Here is a 21,486-nt window from a genome sequence, read left to right on the forward strand (position 1 = left end):
AGGAATCATGATTATCTTAAGAAGGTTAGGGGTTGTGATCACTTGGGGCCATTTTGGGGCCAGTATTAGCATTTGGGCAACTTCCCCTTACCTTCTCTTTTTTTTTCTCTTCCCTCTTCCCCCAACTACATGGTCAAGTTTCTGATTTTGTCTGGGAGAGCCATTTGAATTAGCCATGGCAAATGTTAATTGTTTTGGCAGACAAAAAGAAGCTTGAATAAGCTTTTCCTTCTAAGACTCAAAAACTTGCCTTTCTAAGAGCTAATGTTGGAAGGAATGTTTCTGGTCTGGAAAATTCGGATAGCAACCTCAAAAGGAATTCATGTCCTAGAGGAACCGGGAGTGGGGTGGGGAGCTCAATTTCCTTTGAGACAGATTGAAATAAATACTTCTGTCTGAAACAGTACTAAAGATCAAGATCTATTTATTTCTTTCATCTTTTACTAAAAGCTTCAAAACCTGAATTATGATTAAATTCAAAATAGATTTAGCCCAAGCACCCAAAAAGCCTCAAGTAATCCTGATTTTAAAACATTCATGAGATTGGGGCACCTGGGTGGCTCAGTCGGTTAAGCGGCCGACTTCAGCTCAGGTCATGATCTCACGGTCCGTGAGTTCGAGCCCCGCGTCGGGCTCTGTGCTGACAGCTCAGAGCCTGGAGCCTGTTTCAGATTCTGTGTCTCCCTCTCTCTCTGACCCTCACCTGCTCATGCTCTGTCTCTCTCTGTCTCAAAAATAAATAAATGTTTAAAAAAAAACATTCATGAGAACTTGGACAGGCTGCTTTTCTAAACGAGATGATCTTTAGTATAAGATGTAAGTCTGTCCCTTTGAAGTGACAAAATTTCCAGCTCATGTGTTGCAACTGTATAGCTCAAGATTCCACATTCAGTGATATCAGTCCAGAATCATTGTTGCTGCTGTGGTAGTGTCTTTCTGTTTTGACTATTACCTGCTGTAAATGGTTTGGTCTGAGAATTTTTTTATGTTCTTTGCCTTTAAGGTTACCATGGCTAGGAAGCTAAATGGCATGTTTGTATGTGCAATAAGAAGATTGTTTTTGTTGCTGTTGTTGTTGTTGTTGTTGTTGTTGTTGTTGTTTTGAGTAATCTCAGTGGGGGCTTGAATGCATGACCCCGAATTAGGAGTCGCATGCTCTATTGATTGAGCCAGCCAGGCTCGAGCCTCCCCAAGTTACTTTTATTATAGGACTTTATAATAATATTGCTAAACATTTTTTGAGTTTATGATATGTCAAGTGCTATGTTAACTGCTTTACATAAGTTGTAGCTTTTAGTTGTGTCAAAAACCACATGAGGAACTGCAGCTCTGAGAGCTTAAGTAACATGCCTAAGATTATAAGACTAATAAAATCAGATCCAGGACCAGAAATCAGGACTGTCTTACTGCAAAGCCCGTGCTTTTCTGCTGTGTGATACTACCATTTTGCAGATTTGTGGGGAAGATGATTACTTTTTCACTTCATTTTTGGATCAGATTCCTGTCTTATTTACTTAATGGATATTTACTGAGTGCCTATCACATGTTAGGCACCTAGAGAAGATTGAGACCCAGGCTTTGTCATTAAGAAGCTCACACTCAAGTAGAGGAGATAAAACAGATATATCCCTATATGTCCATGTTCACAACAGCATTATTCACCATAGCCAAAGGGTAGAAGCAACCCAAGTGTCCATCAACAGATGCATGGATAAGCCGAATGTAGATGTACATATAGTAGAATATTATTCAGCCTTAAAAAGGAAGGAAATTCTAACACATGCTACAACATGGCTGAATCTTAAGGACATTATGCTAAGAGAAATAAACCAAATACAAGTGGATGAATATCATACAATTACACTTATATGAGGTACCTAGAATAGTAACACTTATAGAAACAGAAAGTAGAATAGTGGTTGCCAGGGGCTAGAGGGAGGGAAAAATTGGGGAGTTGTTGTTTAATGTGTATAGAGTTTCAGTTTTGAGAAATGAAAAAGTTCTGGATATTGGTTTTACAACACTGTGAATATACCTAACACCACTGAACTGTACACTTACAAATGGTTAAGATTATACATTTTATGTGATGTATATTTTATCACAATTTTAAAAACCCAAACAGATATACTCTCCCCTACTATGTGGTAGAAAGTAATTAGTGAGACAAGAAAGACTGATGCAGTCATAGGAATTAGAGAGGCTTTCTAGACAGGGCAGCTCTGACTAGGCAATGGAAGATGGGTCAGATTTATGTGGCAATGAGGAAGGTGGGAAGGGCAGCCCGGGTAAAGGGAATAGTGAGCAATGTTATAGAGGCTTGAGGCTGCTTAAAGATCCAGTTTTAGCAAGGAACAAATCTCGAAGTGACTCTATAATTATGGGTGTCCCAACCACCTTCCATGTGGGCAGAGACTTAAATGCAAAGTCTAAACCAGGTTCATGAAGTTGTGGTATGCCGGACAGGGACTCATTCATGATTCATTCAGTAAACATATATTTAGCACATAGTGCCCGTGCTATGCTAGGCACTTTATGTATGTTGGCAGATGCAACACCCCCAACAACTCTGAAGTTATTAATATCCCTAATTAACAAAGTCCAGGATTGTGACTCAGAGAGATGAAGTAACTTGCCCAAAGTCACATGACCAATAGGTAGCCGAAGCAAGACTTTGCCTGTGGAGCCCATGCTCTCTGTATCCACAAAGCTACGCTATCTTCTCTTGGGGATGAGTGTGAAGTGATGTCTGCCTTTGAACTCACGGTAAAAATGGCATGTGACTTCCACCACTTGTCATCTTCTTGCTGCTTTGAGACTACCTTGGTGGAGTTACCTGACAGCTCTGAGGCCCTGTTTCCGTGTCTGTGAAATGAAGACCTGGTATTGGACTAGATTATTTCTAAGGTTTCTCCCAGATCAAAAAACCCTATTTATTTTTTCATCTATCCATCTACCCATCTACCCATCCATGCAACACTAATTTGGTATCTATTATATACCAGGTATTGAGCTGGTGGGTACTGGGACTGGTTATTGAGATTTGGTATAACACAGTTCTTGCCTGAAGGGAGATTGTGAAGGAGATGAAATGGATGATTATTGTAAAGTATGGCCATAGCATTCGTAGTGGTGTACACAAGAAGACTGGAGCATAGAGAAGGGACACCTGTCCCTGTCTTGGATGAGTGGATGTCAAGAGGAAATTATCCCAAAGGCTAGGAAGGTAATGAGGAAGACCATGAGAACTTTATCCTTCCTGTTGTTCCTCTGGTTATAAGAACACTGCGTATTTATTAAATTCAGTTAAGCTTTGTTGACCTTAGAACTCCTTTTTATTTTAAGTCTTGTGGAAAGTGTAGTTGATTTTGACAAGTGAGTGCAGCCAAATATTGATATAGTTTGAATTCTCTTTCAGATTGGAGAAAGATGATAAAGTTGAAGAGAGACCTAGGGGTTAATTTTTTTTTTTAAGGAAATTTAGGAAGCATGGAGTAGACTAGTAAGAGGCCCAAGGACCCAGAGTTATTTAAGGTGTTCACAACTAAAGTCACAGATGATTATGTTTCAAAGAGGCAAGTGAAATGGCCAATCTATTCTTTCTTTTTTTTTTTTTTAATTTTTTTAAACATTTATTTATTTTTGAGACAGAGAGAGACAGAGCATGAATGGGGGAGGGGCAGAGAGAGAGGGAGACACAGAATCGGAAGCAGGCTCCAGGCTCTGAGCCATCAGCCCAGAGCCCGACACAGGGCTCGAACTCATGGACCGCGAGATCGTGACCTGAGCTGCAGTCGGACGCTTAACCGACTGAGCCACCCAGGCGCCCCAATATATTCTTTCAATACTATTAAGGACCAGTGAATTACTAAGAATTAGAATGACTCAGTATTAGAATTCCAATGCTAAGGAGTTGAAGTGAGGTTTGAGGGGGGAAAAGTTAAAAGAACTAAATGTATTGAGCAGCTAATACATATCAAGGATTGTACTATGTCCTTTACATTGATAATTTTGTTTTATTCTCCCCAAGTCTTATCCTTCACAGATATGGACATTAAGCCTCAAGGAGGTTTAACATGCTTAAGGTAACAGCTAACAGGAGACTGAGCCGGGACTCAAGCCCAAGTTTGTTAAAATCAAGGCCTTTGCCCTTTTCTACTACCCCATGCTTCTTCAGGTTCCTTGATTTTCTGTTTCTGGATACAAAATCCACACCAGGCAACAAGGCTTCCCTCTCATCCTTGGAGCCTAGAAAGTAGCGATATTTAGGGGTGGCTTGCTCTTGAAATTTTCCAACATGCCAAAGGGCAGCTCCCCCAATTTTCTATGTCTTCCTTCTGAACTGGTGGGTCACTGCTCCCACAGATAAATGACTCTTACTAAAATGTTAATTCTCCCCATGCCTTTTTTGCCTTTCCTTATAGTATATGAATGTTTGATGTTGGCAGTTTGTCTCTTAGAAGTGGCTCATAAAAGTCATCTGAGAGGGGCACCTGGGTGGCCCAGTTGGCTAAGCATCAGACTCTTGATTTCAGGTCAGGTCATTCAGATTGTGAGCCTGAATCCCACCTTTGGCTTTGCACTGACAATGTGGAGCCTGCTTGGGATTCTCTCTATTCCTCTCTGTCTGCCTCTCTCTCTCTCTCAAAATAAATACATTTTAAAAACTTAAAAAAAAAAAAAGTCATCTAAGAGAATGCTGATTGAGACCAGCTCAGTTTAATGTATTTGATCCCCTCTCCTTCCCCCAAAAAGGGTAACTTTACTTCCCTTGCCCCAGATCCCCTCTTTGGGGTCCTGATAGAGCTTAGCTTTTTGCCTGGCTCTCAGAGGCCTCCATCTCTGAGGTTTTGACGGGATCACATAGAAGTTTCCACTTTTAACCCCTTATTTCAGGCTCCTTCCTCCTCGCTCAAGTCTTCCTGTGCACATAAGCTATTGTGTCTTGTTAGGGAGTGTTTTCCCAGCTTGTTTTGGAAGCAGGCCAGGCATTTATCCTGGGCCTTTAACCCCCCCAAAAAGCTCCTACATATGGTTGCACAAAGTAGCAAACTGACCTCCAAATGAGCTAATGAATTATAGCAGTGGTGAAATGATGCCAGTGGGCCGTTTCTCTGCCCTGGTATTCCAGTTTGGGCTACAGTGAAATGGACAGAGGATGTAGGGTAAGGGGATTGGAGTTCAAGTCTTGGCCCAAGTCACAAATCCTGGGGCTGTGAGACTTGACCTGTCTGAGCATGTGTTCTTAGCTCTAAATGAAGGACTGATGACAATCCTAACTTCATACCATTGTGAGAGGCAAATAACTCAATGTATAGTATTGAAGTGCTGTATAACAAGCCCGTAGAATGTATAACAGATGTCAGTGCTTGTTGTTATAAAACAAATTTGGCTCAATGAGAGACATTTCTGGAAACTGAGCAGGATGCATGCTCTGTCATCTCTGGCCCCAGTTCCTGGCAAATCTTTTCATTGCTCAAGTAGGCATGCATGGTATCATTCTCATGTTTATTTTTGTAATCTTTTTCATTTATAGTCTTATAATACTCCCAGAACCTTTGGTGATTCTTAATATTTTCTTGGAAAACTCCGGTCAGGGTTATACACTCATACCCAGAGCTAGTCACCCCAGAGTAATTACTTGGATTGTTAGAGCTGTATGTGGATCCATTTCCCAAGAAATCCAGGGACAGCAAAGCTGGCTGTGTATGATAAATGAGGTTTATCTTGCTTGCTAGGGCTCTGGATGGTTGGGAACTCCTGAGGATATTTGATAGTAGGTGGACCCTAAGGCAACACTATTACAACTCTGCATATGCTTCTGGTAATGAAATGAGAATGGGGAGAGAGTATCTCACTGTACATGGTTTATGAGTTTAGAGCCAGAAAGCCCTGGGAAACTGAAGAGTCTTCTGTGTGTTGTCATTAAGTGTGTTGGGATTATTTCTCCGTTCTGAGAAATCTTCTAGGTGTGTTCCTCAGACACTTGGGGATTGTTGCTTAGCACTATCTTTATGCCATTTCAAATTATTGTAATTCATTCTTCTTGGCTACATTTCTCAGAACTCTTTGGGTTGTAAATGAAAGAAACCCAACTCAAACTAGCTTGGGCGAAGAGGGACTTGATGAGAAGAATGCTGAGGTATTTCATATAACCATTGGAAGGAGGGGTACAGCTGGAGCTGAGAGGTTTTAGAGTAGGTAACTGCCCTAACAACCCCCAAATTTTGGTGCTTAACACAAATGAAGTGTTTTTCTTGTTCAGACAGCAGTTCAACATAGTTTCTCCTGGTTAAGCCAGTTTCTGTGTTTCAGGGACACACTTCTTCTGTTTTTTGGTTCCCTTCTCCTCTGTGTTAGAATTCTCTCCTTTTAACCTGCAGATGGAGAGGTAGATTCAAGGATCTTATGTGAGAGGTTTTCATGGGCCAGGTCTGGAAGTGGCTTATATTACTTCTGTCCTCATTCTATCAATTATTACTCAGTACATGAGTACATGACTCCACCTAATGGTAAAGAGGCTGAGAAATATGGCCTGTTTGCCCAGGAAGAAAAAGAAATAGGTTTGGTGAGCATGTAGCTAGTTTGAGCCAAACAGGTACTCAATGTCAAAATTCTGCCCGTTGCCTTTGATTTTCTTCCTACATGGTAAGGAGCATGGTCACCAAACGCTCCTAAACTTTGAATCTCACTGTTGTCAAAGCAGAGAAGTGACCTACATTCTTACTGGCTCTAAGTAAAAAATTTCAGAGTAATGATTGGCTCAGTTTGGATCATGTGACCATCCCTGAACCAATCAGTGCCCCAGAAAGGTAAGGTCACTTAGCATAGTGGGAGCCCCACTTGGGCCGCTTCTCCTCAAGGGGGAGTCATTGTGAGACCCAAAGCCACTCTATTTACTAAAAAGGCCCAGCCTCTCTTTTTGTTTCTACTCTTGTGGAAAATTCAGTACAATTTTATAGTCATCGTTCCAGCCCTTCTTACCTCAGTCGCATCAAAAGACTGTATTTCACTGAATCAGTGACACCATCATTTCTTTTTCTTTTTAAGATTTTATTTTTAAGTAATCTGTTCACCCAGTGTAGGGCTCAAACTCACAACCCTGTGATCAAGAATCACATGCTTTTCTGGCTGAGCCAGCCAGGTGCCTGAGACACTATTGTTTCTAACGTGTACAGCTGTCCTATTCACCACTGAGAAAGAAAGAGAAAATAAGGTTCCAAATAAACTATGACACCATGCAAAGATGCCATTCATTATAAAATGCATCCTAATGTCCTGTCAAAATATAAAAAAAGATGTTTTAGAATTGATGGAAGATGACATTCATTACAGCCAAGCTCTGTACTTTTCATGCCTTAATACTGCTGTTCTTTTGTTTCTTCAGTCCATCCATTAATTTCAAAAATATTTATAGGCCAGGCAACAAGGAATAAAAGATTAAGTTTCTGCCTTCTTAATGCTTACTGCCTCACCCCCTTTTCTACCCTCATGTTATGAAGCACCTGCTGTGTGCTAGGCAGTCTATTGAGCATTGAGGGCTCAAGAAGGAATAGGAAGTCTTTATCCTCAAGAGACTTATAGCCTGGGGGAATAGAAACAGTGGGGTGTAGGAAAACAGTCATACAAACAAAAGACTAAAGGATCACAGGTTCCATTATTAAGGTCCTTACAAGGTACATTAGGCCCCCAAAGTAGAGGGAATGGTCAATTCTGCTTTGAGGAATGAGAATGGATGTACTGTGTTTATTAAGATAACTGTGCACTGTTGAAAGAGTAAGCAATGGTCTATTTTGAGTACTAATATGCAATTTTTGCATACATACCTAATTATAACTAAGTAGGCCAACATGTTCTCCAATGCCTATTTGAGTCAATGCAAACTTCCTATTAAACTTCACAATCAAGGGGTGCCTGGGTGGCTCAGGCAATTAAGCGTCTGACTCTTGATTTTGGCTCAGGTCATGATCTCACAGTTGGTGAGTTTGAGCCCCACACTGGGTGACACCCTGAGAGCAAGGAGCCTGCTTGGGATTCTGTCTCTCTCTGCCCCTCCCCCCCCCCCAATAAATAAATAAACTCTAAAAAAAGAAACATCCCAATCAAAAGGCACATGTGGGTCTCTTTTCTTTATGCAAACATTAATGAATAGTCTGCAAAAGCTTTTTTAGAGATAAAGTGAGTAAATACCAGATTTACCCTATGGTGGAGGCAGTCAGCTTTTTTTGTACATTAGTTACCAAGCCTCCTTCCAGGGATTGTTTTTAACTGTGTGATGATTTTTCTCTCCCTAGTGGATGCTCTGGATCACATCCAGAGGGAGAAGAGTGGGAACATCCAAGAAGGGCTTGATGCAGGCTCAGGGCGGGACTGGGTCCCCAGAGCAGGGTTTACAGTGATGGGATTTGGAGAAAATGTAGATGAGGCTGTTTGGTCCTGGGCTCAGAGAACAGCCATTGCAGGACTTTTCCTGAGAGGGTCCCAGAGCTCTGACAATATAACCCGAGTGCTGGATCCTTGTGTCTCAAGCAAGGATGCCAGCTAAGGTTAAGGCCATTTTTATTGGTTGAAAAACATGAAAACAACAAGGCTCTCGGAAGTAAAGAGTTTTTTGGTTTGTTTGTTTTGAGGTTCATGCAGAGGTCAGCAGAGGGTCAGTGTCTTTCCGACTGTTCTGGCTATTAGGAAAAGCTTACTTAATGAGTCCGGAAAAGAATCCAAATTTAAACTATTCTTTGCTCCTCTGGTTTATGAACAGCCTGGAAATGAGCACTGAGATATACAGGATTTTTTTTTTTTTTTTTTTTTTTTTTTTTTAACTTTCCAGGCCAGTATGTCTGGAGCATAGTGCCTGGGGGTGGGGGTGGGGGTGAGAAGTGGAATCCACCTCATCCTTGGTCATGGGTTGGGGGAACTTCAGACTTCTCTGGTCAGCTAAGAGAAGAGAGAGCTCCAAAGAGCAAAGGGAAGGTTTAAAAAAAAAAAACTCCACAAAAGCAGAAACCCATCCTTTGAAATCAGCACAAGGTATATGCCTAGGAGTGATTTATGGGTGTACAGAGAAGGAACATTAAAAGAATAATTGTTGGCTGTTTATTTTGGAAAAGTATGTGTACTGAGAGTGGAAGCAGGGAGCTTTATTTTCTCTTTTACCTTGCTCCAACTTCCATTAGTGTTAATAGGATCATATATTCTAGACTTTACTTGGCTTCCTGCCCTGACATAAATGTTTGAATTCCTTGTTTTGCTATTATATATGAACAACAAAAGGGAAAGAAGAACAGAATGTTGAAAGCTAAATTATCCTATATGCCTTACTGTGGATGGGATTTATTCTCGTAGGTCCACCACTATTAAGATTATCTGATCAGATGATCTGTGTTTCTGATAGCTACATCTTGACAGCTTTATAACTTGTTTGTTTGAAGTGGTTTGTTCAGGGGATAGCTAAATGTATTTTTTACTTGGTGGAACAAGGTGAGTTGTGATCCGGGTTATCCGAGCTCTGGGCCATCACAGGTGTTATCCAAAGGGCCAATGGAACTACGTGTTCTCCTTGTTGTGGCCAGTCAATCCTGGGGGCATTTATTAGGTGGTCATTTGATCCACATTGACCCAACTTACCCTCCTGGTGTAGGATTCGGTTCTTAGGGTTACTGCAACAGATCCATTTATTCAATTAAACAAACAACAATTAAGGTCCTGCTGTGCCTCAGGTATTGTTTCAGTCTTGGGAATACTTGGTATGTAGAGCCAGAATCTGACTGTTCAAGGAAACCCAGTAGAGTTAGAATCCAAAAATTTCTGGATTTGAAGGGATCTTAGAGATAATCTCATCCAGGGTCAGCAAACTTTTTCTGTAAAGGGCCAAAAAGTGAATGTATTTGGTTTAGTGGGCCACATACCATCTCTGATGCATATTGTTCTTTGTTTGCTTTTACAACCATTTAAAAATGTAAGGATCATCCTAAACTGGGGATGAAGGGCATAGGCTGGATTTGGCCCATGAACCATAATTTACCAACTCCTGATCTAACCCATTCCCCACCCCTTTAAAAATTATTATTATTATTTTTTAAAGTAGTCTCTACACCTAACATGGGGCTCAAACTCATGACCTGGAGATTAAGAGTTGCATGCTCTAACCACTGAGCAAGCCAGTGTTCACAGTGCTACCTCCCCCTTTTTTTTAATCAAAGAGGAAACTAAGAGCTAGAGGGTAAAATAATCCCCCTCTGTACACCACCACCCCCCCTTCGCCTGCACACCAAGAACACAACTAGTTCCTGACACTGTTGGATTGCTGACCCTTAATAAAGGATCCTTAGAGGTTCAGGCCCACACCTCAAACTGCCTAGTTACTTTTCAAATGTATAGTTTTGGTCCTGAGGGAAGTAGGAATTTAATTATTACATTTTTAATGTTTCTTTATTTTTGAGAGACAGAGAACACACAGCAGAGGGGCAGAGAGAGAGAGAGGGAGACACAGAATATGAAGCAGGATCCAGGCTCTGAGCTGTCAGCACAGAGCTCTACATGGGGCTTGAACTCACGAGCCGTGAGATCATGACCTGAGCCAAAGTCAGACGCTTAACTGACTGAGCCACCCAGGTGCCCTGGAATTTAATTAAGTAAGTTAGGTACCTACCACATTCTAGGCACTGCTGTGGTAAAATTAGCATGGCAAGATCCCAGCACTCCATCAGGCCAGTTGTTGGTGCGGGCAGGTAAGATGGCAATGTGGAAGGTAGCATGTGGAGACAAAGAGTGGGTGTCTTTGGAGCACAAGAAAGCACTCCTCCTTCAGTATGTGGGGTGCTTCAGTGGGCGTAAAAATGAATACATTCATTCATTGCACCTCCCACACTCGTGTTTTGGAAGCCACTAACCGGCCTAAAGGAAGGGGACGGAAGCTTGGCTTCCTCCATACTTGCTTATTTTTTTTCTGTGGGTACTGATACTATGCACATGCTATATATGCATGGGTGTGTTATGAGATTAAAGGAAAAACGTGAAAAAAGATAAAGACTGCTTATCTGGCAGTTGCTTTGTACCAATTTATCTAGGCAGGGGCACTGACACACATATGAAAACATAGAAGATCAATCATAGAACCATTTAATATTTTTGAGCTGGAGGGGATTTTAGAGATCACTGAGCTATATATACCCTTTGATTTAACAGATAAAGAGCATGAGGCCCAGAGATGTCAGATTTCTTACTGTGGGTCACACAGCTAATTAATTCATAGAATCTTAGAGCTGTAAAGGCTCTTAACAGATATTTAGTATAACCACCCAAATAATGATAAAGAATAAGAATCAGAGCCAACATTATTCAAAGTTTATTGACATAAATAATAATACATATTACCTCATTAATTCTGACAATAACTCAGTGTAATAGATAAGATTACCATCCCCATTTTACAGCTGAGGAAATTTGAGGAAACAGCTTGAAGAGATTAAGTAAAATTTGCCCAAAGTTACCCAGTCATTAAGCAGTAGAAGCAGGATTCAAGTCCAAGCTCTAGTGCTTAAGCCGCTCAGAGCCCTTTATTCCCACTTGACTGTGACAACTAAATGGGAACTCATTGGCTAAGCAGACCCATGCCAGGTCTGCTGATGTCTCATCCTTCCACCAGATGTATATGCTAATATGCAGATGTGGGCCAGGAAAGCCTATTGCTCTGCAGCTGCCTTTATGGTGTCACAGAAGAGTTTTGAGAATGTGCACAGTAGAATTCTGTTTGGACGTCAAATTTCCCTTGAAGATGTGAGAGCCTGGTTGGTTTCCCTGAATCTGATGACGTTTGCAGGGGCAACTGGAAGATTCTGTCTGCATGTGTTACCCTCTTCTTTTTGTACAACCATTTAGATTTAAAATTGTAGTTTCAAACTATAGTCTGAGGCATCCTGGGGTTCATGCTAGAGAATTGAGGGATTCTGTAAGAAAAAATTTGGCATAGGTTTCATTTTGAACCAAATGATGCCTAAAACAAGTATCTTCGCTGCATTAAGTTTTTAGTTCTGATGGATGGGCACAACCTATTCATTAGATGTACGGTATACCTTGTGATGTTTTCTTTCCCTTCTTATGTAACTTGAATGTTTTTCTCACCCGACAATGGTAATACATGGGTTTGCTTGATTGGAGGTTTTTTGTTTGTTTGTTTTGTTTTGTTTGAAGTCAAAGACATTTTAACAGATTTGTAGAGGTTATTCTTAAAAAAAAAAACCCTCTCTACTTAGATTATTGTTTTTTACATAAGGAATATTGTGGGCTTTGTTTGCCATCCATTCATTGTAAGCAGAGTTTCTCTATATGGCAAGGTTCTTAGATTTCAGCTCAGGAAGCTATATCCTTTGAACCTGGGCCCCTGGGTTGGTATGTATAAGTCAATACACAGCATTAATAATTGCTGCACGTCACTTGGAGGAAGATCCAAATTAAATAAAGAAGGATTTCATTAGGTTGTGAAAAGACAGATTTAGGCTCTCTTGGTAAGAATCTTGAGGGATTTTGCAGGGGGAAGAGATGTAATGCAAGATTGTCTTCTCATTTGTGGGCGTTTGAGAAATCCCTTAAAATAGAGAAACACATGAATATTTGTTTTCTAACAGAAAATAATTCAAAGACCTGCCCATGTTTTCTTGCCAAAGCTTTTTTCTTTTCAAGCTTCAGCCAACCCGCCAGAAGTTTTTTCTGATTATGTCAGGGAGAAACCTCACTTAGCAATTGCTTGCCATTAATACCTACTTTTAAACATTTCTTATCCGTTAATGATTTATTTTTTTAACTATCTCAGGGCATATCCCTCGTTTACTGCAGCTTATATCTACTCTACTTCCACCTTTAGTGGTCACCTTCAGAAAAAGGGATAGGAGGTAGAGGATGGCTTAAAGAATGAGAAGGATTTATTTTCACTCCGTGGTAGTATGCTGTGTTACCAGATAAATATTCAGCACTATCATGTTCTGGAGATAGGCGTGTGTTTTTTCTTTCTAACTTTTTATTTTGAAGAATTTCAAACAAGCAGATTAGTGAAAAGAACGGTCAAAAGCTCTTAAATCTACTAGTTGTTAACATTTTGCCACATAGGCTTTATTTTTTTCTGTATGCAGATTTAGATTTTTTGGGGGGTGGGTTGGGAGGCAAGACATCATGATACTTTGTTTCTAAATACCTTCCTATTTCTCTCCAAAGTGTAAGGATCTTCTTCTCCATAACCACAATAGCATTATCATGCCCTGGAAACTTAACATCGATTCCATAATGTTGTCTAACACGCAGTCTATATTTAAATCTCGCCTTCAATCAGTTGCGTTTTTGCTGTGTAACAAACGGTGCCAAAACTTTGTGGTTTGAAACAACCACCATTTGTTAATGCTTGTGATTCTGTGGGTCAACTGGTTGGTTCTTGTAATGGGGATCAGGCTCAGCTGATCTTTGGTGGGGCCTCTTCAATATCTGCAGTCAGCTGCTGGATCCACTAGGGGCTGGCTGCTCTAAGCTGGCCTCAGTTTGGATGGCTTGTCTCTGCCCTAGAGGGCCTCTCATCCTCCAGCAGGATAGTCCACACTTGCTTCCATGGCATGTAGGCAGATTCCAAGAAAGAGTGGGAGTGTGCAAAATGTTTTGAGGCCTAGGGTTGGAGGTAGTATGGCATAACTTTTGTTGCGGTCTTTTGACCAAAGCAAACCACAAGTTCTTTTTTTTTTTTTTATTAAAAAAAATTTTTTTTTAAATCTTTATTTATTTTTGAAAGACAGAGTGTGAGCAAGGAAGGAGCAGAGAGAGGGAGACACAGAATCCGAAGCAGGCTCCAGGCTCTGAGCTGTCAGCACAGAGCCTGACGTGGGGCTCAAACTCAGGAACCGTGAGATCGTGACCTGAGCCGAAGTCAGACGTTCAACCGACTGAGCCACCCAGGCGCCCCAAACCAGAAGTTCTTGACAGGAGGAACTGCAAAGTCGTATTACTCAGAGGCGTAGATACAGGGGAGTGAACAATTGCAGCCTCTTTTGTAATCTGTTGTACCCCTATTGTCCAAATAATAATAATGTTAATAATTTAATTGTTGATTTGTTTTCAAAGGTCCAATCAAAGATTACACATTAAATTTAGTTGTTATGTATCTTTAGTCTCTCTCTGTTTTTTAGTCTTTTAATCTATGATTTTCTTATTTTTTTGTATTTTGTAAAATTGATATTTTTAAGATTCTTAAAAATATCTTACAATTTAATTTGTCCAGTTATTTCTTCATGATTAAATGGAGGTTAAATATTTCTGGCAAGAATTCTAAATAGCTGATGTTGTATACCTCCCATTGCTTTACAAGGAAAAGCCCAAAATGTTAATTTATCCCATTATTGGCAATGCTCAGTACAGTCACTTGGATAAGTAGGGTCTGCCAGATTTTGCAATCATAAAGATGCCATTTTCTGTAGATAGATGTGCACTAAGTCTGAACATTTGGTGCTGAAGTTCTTCCAATATATCAAGATATATTTATTAGATACCTACTGTTCATGTAGTCTTGCATTTAGTACTGTGGTGAATCTAAAAACATTGCAAGGAATGTTGCCCGTCTGAAGGAATATGCAATTTTCTTGCGGTTAAGTTACTCTTTTAAAAACTGACAGAGTATAGGAATGGTGATTTTTTTTTTTTTTTGAGGGAGAGTGAGAGAGTAAGAGTACAAGCAGGGGAGTGGGGCAGAGGGAAAGAGTGAATCTTAAGCAGGCTCCATGCCCAGTGCAGAGCCTGATGCTTCAGGAGTGGTGATTCTAAGTTAATAACTAGTTTATGAAAACTTTTTATTGTTGTATAATGTACATAGAGAGAAGTGCACATATAAGTGTAATAATAGCTTAATGAGATTTTCAAACTGAACACACCAGTGTACCTAGCACCCAGATTAGAAAACAGACATAAGATATAATAAACACATCTCAATAAGTCTGATTTTTAACTGTGTGAAACTTATATCCAAATAATGGTTGTCTTTTTCCATACCAAGTAATTTATGAGTGGCCCAAGGAAATAAATATCATTTGAAGCTTAAAATGGTGTTCCCTAACTTGATCAGTCTCAGGATCCATCCATCTTGATTCAGAGTAACTTGATTCACATGGGGAACCTGGTTAGCTCAGTCAGTTGAGTGTCTGACTCTTGATTTCAGCTCAGGTCATGATCCCAGGGTCATAGGATCGAGCCCTGTGACAGGCCACACTCAATGTGGAGCCTGCTTAAGATCCCCTCTCTCTCTCCCTCTTCTCCTCTGCCCCTCTCCCCTACACACACTCTCTTTCTTTGTCTCTCTCTTAAAGAAAAAAAAAAGGCAGAGTAACTTTCACAGTGTCCATTTGTGGTAATCTTTCCTCCTTCATTCCTATCTCAGAACAGAAGGTGACCTCTCCTTTGCCAAGGGTAGCCATCCTGTGCATTCCATCCCACCCCTCTGGACTTCCCTGGGTTTGGTCCTTCTTTTTCTTCCTTGCCTCTCTTCCATGTATCATCACTTTTCAGCTTCTCCTTTCCTTTGGTTCCTGCCCCTCACCTTCTATACTTAGCAGTAGTTCTTCTGCTTCTCCTCACCAGGCTGCTATTCTCTCTCTCTCCTTTTTATCACCAAACTTTTTTTTTTTTTAATTTTTAAAGCTTATTTATTTGAGAGAACAGAGACAGCATGAGTGGGGGAGGGAGGGTGGGGGAGAGAGAGAGAGAGAGAGAGAGAGAGAGAGAGAGAGAGAGAGAGAGAATCCCAAACAAGCTCCATGCTGCTAGTGCAGAGCCTGACATGGACTTGAACTCATGAAACCGTGAGATCATGACCTGAGCTGAAACCAAGAGTAGAATGCTGAGCCCACTGAGCCACCCAGGTGCCTCATCACCAAACTTCTTAAAAGATTGACTGCTCTTCCTCTTTTCTTTTTTTAAGTTTATTTATTTATTTTGAGAGAGAGACAAAGAGAGTGAGTGGAGGGAGGGGCAGAAAGAAAGGGAGAGAGAGAATCCCAAGCAGGCTCCCCACTGTCGGTGAAGAGCCAGATGTGGGGCTTGAACTCACAAACCATGAGATCATGACTTGAGCTGAAAACAAGAGTCAGATGCTTAACCGACTGAGCCACCCAGCTCCCCCTGCCACCTCCTCTTCCTCTTTAGTCCTTTCATCCAAATGCTCTTTGAGATTTGGTTTCTTTCCCCACAATTCTAGTCAAGTTCATAAGCAAATTCCTAGGTGTTAAGTCAGCCTTTTTAAAAGCTTTGTTCTCTTAGATTTCTGCTTCCTATTGAAGTTTTATTCATCTTACCTTTGAGACTATCTCCTCCATTGGCTTCTATTTGCGTGGTCTTAATTTTCAGCTACAGTTGGACTTCCCAAAGAAAGAACAACTAATTCTGGCTTCTTTTGGTCTGAGAATGGCATTTCTTAGGACCTTTTTCCATGGAGTATGGATTAATATCTTAGAATTTATCTGTGATTTGAAGGTTGTGGTTTTCACAGCAACCTCTCAATTAAATTAATGTAAATTCTGTGTAACCCTAGTTTTTTAATGCTGTGCCTGCTGATAACTCAATATATGTTTTCTGGGATCATTTAATCATTCAGTTATTCATTTATATGTTGAATAAGTATTTACTAAATGTCTAGTAAGTGAATTAAATTCCACAGTAGATTATTACATTTTTTAAATATCTAAACATCTATTGAAATACATATCCTTTCTTTTTCTTTTCATTTTTGTTGAAGTTTGCTTGTTTCTTTCTAATTTGAGCAATTACTACTTATCTGACTGTTGGGTAAGTTATTTTATCTCTAGAACTCTTTACTCTTTTTTTTTTAATTTTTTTTTTAACGTTTATTTATTTTTGAGACAGAGAGAGACAAAGCATGAACAGGGGAGGGGCAGAGAGAGAGGGAGACACAGAATCTGAAATGGGCACCAGGCTCTGAGCTGTCAGCACAGAGCCTGACGTGGGGCTCGAACTCACAGACCGTGAGATCATGACCTGAGCCAAAGTCGTACGCTTAACCGACTGAGCCACCCAGGCGCCCCTCTTTACTCTTTAAAATAAGGATAATAATAATATCTGCCTTCTGGAATGTTGTAAAGATTAGATGCAAAACAATGCACAGAGAGCACAGAGCATATGCTAGGAGATAGCAATGACTCGATAAGTGTTGGTTATCATTATTACTTGCTGTGATGGGTCAGTACTGGACTTTGGTCCTCACAGCGAACATCCTGAACTAGCCATTAGTCTTCCAACTTTTCAAAGAGAGAAACTGAGACTCAGAGGACTTAAATAACTTGCCACAGGTCACAGAGCTAATAAATTGCATATCTGGGATATCTGATTCATAACTTGTGCCTTTTACAGAACTACACGGAAAGCCTTTCAGCATCTTGTAGGATACTTAGAAGTAAACTAGGAGTCTCTTTTTAGTGGCTGAAATCAACTAATATTCTTCTCATTTGCCTTCTAAAAGGTAGGACATACTAAGGAAGTTCTTCCTGGTCGGGGAAGCTCCAGTCCTAAAGGGCAGATTAATAACGATTTTATCTTAAAACCACAGAATTCTAGGGCTTAGAAGGATTTGCCCACCCAATTATTGAATTTTCTCTCTAACCATCCAGCCAAGAAGTCATTGGTTTATTCTTTAATGCTTCCATTGACAGGGAAGTCATCATCACTCTGAGGCAGCTCATTCCCCTTTCCATAACTCTCACCATGAGACTGTCCTTCTCCATCCAACATCCAACTGAGCTTCCCCTATGTGTGCCTTCTGCCCATGGGTCCCAGCGTGGTAGTGGATAGCCACGTGAAGTAAGCAGAACCCCTATTTCCTAAGGCAGCCTTTCAGATTCTTGCTGTTTACTCTCCGTTTTCATTCCCAATACCTCCTCACCAGGTTGAGCAGCTTCAAGCCTTTCATTTACAGCTTCCCCAGAACAAACACAACTGGGTATACTCTTTTTTTCTTCTTGGTGTGACAGAGAATAAAAACCATGGCTATCTCATGAGCATTTTGCTTTTCCTTCAGTCTTTCTCATTATATATGGTACCACCATCCACCCAGTTGGCCAAGCTAGGTACCTAGGAGTTTGCTCCCTTCACTATTTTCATATAGTCCATCAGCTACTCTTTTCAGTCCTATCTCCAAATACAAAATCCATCTCTACTACCATCACCCTGGTCTAAGCCACATCATTTCTACCCTCATTCCTTTTTTTTTTTTAAATTTTTTAATGTTTTATTTATTTTTCAGAGAGAGAGAGAGAGACAGAGTGCGAGTGGGGGAGGAACAGAAGAGAGAGGGAGACAGAGAATCTGAAGCAGGCTCCAGCCTCCAAGCTGTCAGCACGGAGCCTGATGTGGGGCTCGAACCCACGAACGACAGACCTGAAGTGAAGTTGGCTCCTTAACCAACTGAGCCACCCAGGTGCCCCTCTCCCCTGATTCCTAACTCTTGACCCGTCCTTGCACAAAGCAAACAGGATTATCTCTTTAAAGCACAAATCAGATCATGCCACCTGCTCCCCCCTCCCCCCCCCCCCCCCCCCCCCCAGTCAAAACTCTTCTTTGGCTTCTCATTGCCCTTACAACAAAATCCAGACTCTTTTCTGTGGTCAACAGGCCCTGCGTCATCTGAAACATTCTTTCTTCCCTGTTGTTCGTTCAGCATTGGTCCCTGGTGGCCTTTATGTTCTCTAGACATGCCAAGCCTTTTCCTGCAGCCAGCCTTTGCACTTCTTGGTACTTCTGCCTGTGCCCTTTGCCGAGCTTTGCAAATAGCTGGCTCATTTTCATTTTTCAGGTTTCAGCTCAGATACCACTTCCTCAGACAGGCCTGCTCTGATCACTCATCAGAGGCCCTAATCTCATTAGTTTGTACCTGCCTTTCAGATCTGTACTGCTTCTCTTGAGAACATAAGTTCTTCAGTGACTGGACATAGGATGTCGCGTTAGCAGCCACAGCTTCTACAAGTGGCATAGTTGCTGCCCTTAGAAGGTACTCAATAAATATCTGCAGGATAAATAAGTAGCCTCATGATTGACTGGATGTAAGGGTGTTGGAGTCATATTAAGAAAGGATTTGGGGTGCCTGGATGGCTTTAACGTCTGACTGTGTCTCAGGTCATTGTCTTGCAGTTTGTGAGTTCGACCCCCACATCAGGCTCTGTGCTGACAGCTCAGAGCCTGGAGACTGCCTCTGATTCTGTGTCTCCCTCTCTCTCTGCCCCTCCCTTGCTTGTGCTCTGTCTCTTTCTCTCAAAAAATAAATAATAAACATTTACAAATTTAAAAAAAAAGAATGGATTTGATTCTGAAGTTGCCACTTCCTGTGAGAGTTGGGGCAAATCATGTTACCTTTCTGGGTTTCAGTTGCCTTATCTGTATAAAAGCAATCTTATCCAAAAAAAAAAAAAAAAAAAAAAGCAATCCTATCTACCTCACAGAATGTTGTGAATATTAATTAAGATATTGGCCATGGATGTACCTGCCATGGTACCTGGCACATATTAGGTGTTCAGTCTCCCACAAAGCCTGGTGCTTAATTGCGATGTGTGGAAGCATTCTATCAAGTTTGAACCTGATTTACAGAACTGTTTCTGTGGTGTGCCTGGGAGTGCATGACCCATAAGGTGCCTGCGACTCCCCTCAGGTTACACTTGCCTGGCTGTGAAGTGCTAACTCTGGTTATCCGCAGTTGTGCTGCATGACACTCAGTCTGATAACCCAGAAGTGCCAGACCCAGAGCCTTCACTGGGGTGCTGAACATTCCACCCCAGAAACCTAAATGATCAAACCTGACATTGTGTGGCCCATCTCTTGTCAAGATGGATTGGGATGCTCTGTCTAGACAGTTGTCTCCTTTGGGAAATCACAGTTGCTCTGAGAGGAGGCACATGGTCTACTGTTAAGAATACCAAATAGGCCTGTGAGCTGTTGGGGGGGGGGGGGGGCGGGAGGAGTTGCTGTGAGGTGGGTGGGCCTGTGCCGCGGAGCCTGCAAAAAGGAGCTGTCAGCTTCTCTACTCACAGGCCTCTCCGAATCATGCTGGGAGCCGTCTTCTTCACACATGCAGTGCCAACAGAGCTCCCGGTCCATGGGAAGGTGCAGATATCACTGTCAGTCTTCCCAGAGGCAGTGATTCTGTGCCCCCACCGAGGAGTGCTAGAGGAATTGAAAGGTAACCCTGTAACATGGATAACCTGCTGGGAAGGAGGGCTGAAGTCTTTATGCAACATGTTTGGTTGGTTTCTCCAGTAGGTTGGTAAGAGTGAGTATTTTAACATGAGGCTCTAGAATTAGTTAGACCTAGATTCACATCCGTAGATTCACATCATGACCTTGGCTGAGTTACTTAACATCTTGCATTAGCTTCTCGTCTAAAATGGGGATTGGGGCACCTGGGTGGCTCAGTTGGTTAAGTGTCCAGCTTCGACTCAGGTCATGATCTCACGGTTTGTGGGTTTGAGCCCTGCATCGGGCTCTGAGCTGACAGCTCAGAGCCTGGAGCCTGCTTTGGATTCTGTGTCTCCCTCTCTCTCTGCCCCTCCCCCGCTCATGCTCTGTCTCTCTCTGTCTCAAAAATAAATAAAACACTAAATAAATAAATAAATAAAATGGGGATAATAATGACTCCCTATCTTATCTGGTCATTGTGAGGATCAGATGATACAGTACATGAAAAATCTTAGTTTAGTTCCAGGCACATAGCTGATGTTCAATAAATGATCTTTCTCTTTATTAGGTGGGACAGGTTGGAATTTTGAGTTTGTTCCAGATGAGCCTCACCCATATTGAACTTTGGGCCTTGGTTCTCCCTTTGCCAGCTATGTGCCTGGGACAACTTATCTAGCCTCTCAGTCAGTGTTTTTATCTGTCACATGCAGTTTATAATTCCCACCTCATAGTGAAGGTCGAATGAGATCAGAGTGCCTGACACGTAGTAAGTGCTCAAAATACTCATTTCTTCCACCTTTGGTTCTTGAGTATCTGAAATACGGTCCCTTTAAACTTGTTAAGATTCCTCACTAGCCTTGTATGCAGCTGTGTTCAGACAGCTTTGGCAGAAGGAAAAGCTTTTTTTTTTTTAAATAGACTGTTTCATAATCTTTTGGCTCAGATCTGCTGCTGCTGTACCCTGTGCTCCTCAGGGTCCCTGGGTCCTCCTGCAATCAGCATGTGCCTTGCCTCTCACCTAAATGACCCTGGAAAGTGGCTACCTTGGAATATGTTGCTGAATGCGGAATGGATTTTCCTCCCTGCTCTTGGGGGTGAAACTGGTTCAGGGATTCTTAGCTGAAGGGGGAGGGGCTATTGGGCCTGAACTGCAGTTGGACATAGTGGCCAAGACTTTTCTGGTTTTCATTAAAATTCTCTGGCTGTCTTTCGGGATTGCTCATTGGATATGACTGTGAGCTGGAGGTGGTTATGCTGTTCTCTCGGCTACCCACACCCATCAAGTCA

General features: G+C 41.5%; 1 protein-coding gene across 4 annotated transcripts in view; it reads left to right on the forward strand.

The window, feature by feature from the left end:
• RAB30 (RAB30, member RAS oncogene family) overlaps positions 1-21,486 on the forward strand; it is an 84,445-nt gene that overhangs the window by 11,635 nt on the left and 51,324 nt on the right. The window contains exon 2 of one of the 4 annotated variants that reach the window (XM_047878290.1): positions 18,278-18,451. The exons of 2 other annotated variants lie outside the window; for them this stretch is intronic. The gene's annotated coding sequence lies outside the window, so the exon portion shown is untranslated. Of the gene's footprint in view, positions 1-18,277; positions 18,452-19,985; positions 20,204-21,486 lie in introns of those variants that run through there. One more of the 4 variants, XM_047878293.1, reaches the window with a different exon arrangement.

Source organism: Prionailurus viverrinus, chromosome D1 (genome assembly GCF_022837055.1).
Source record: "Prionailurus viverrinus isolate Anna chromosome D1, UM_Priviv_1.0, whole genome shotgun sequence".
Taxonomy (NCBI): Eukaryota; Metazoa; Chordata; class Mammalia; order Carnivora; family Felidae; genus Prionailurus; species Prionailurus viverrinus.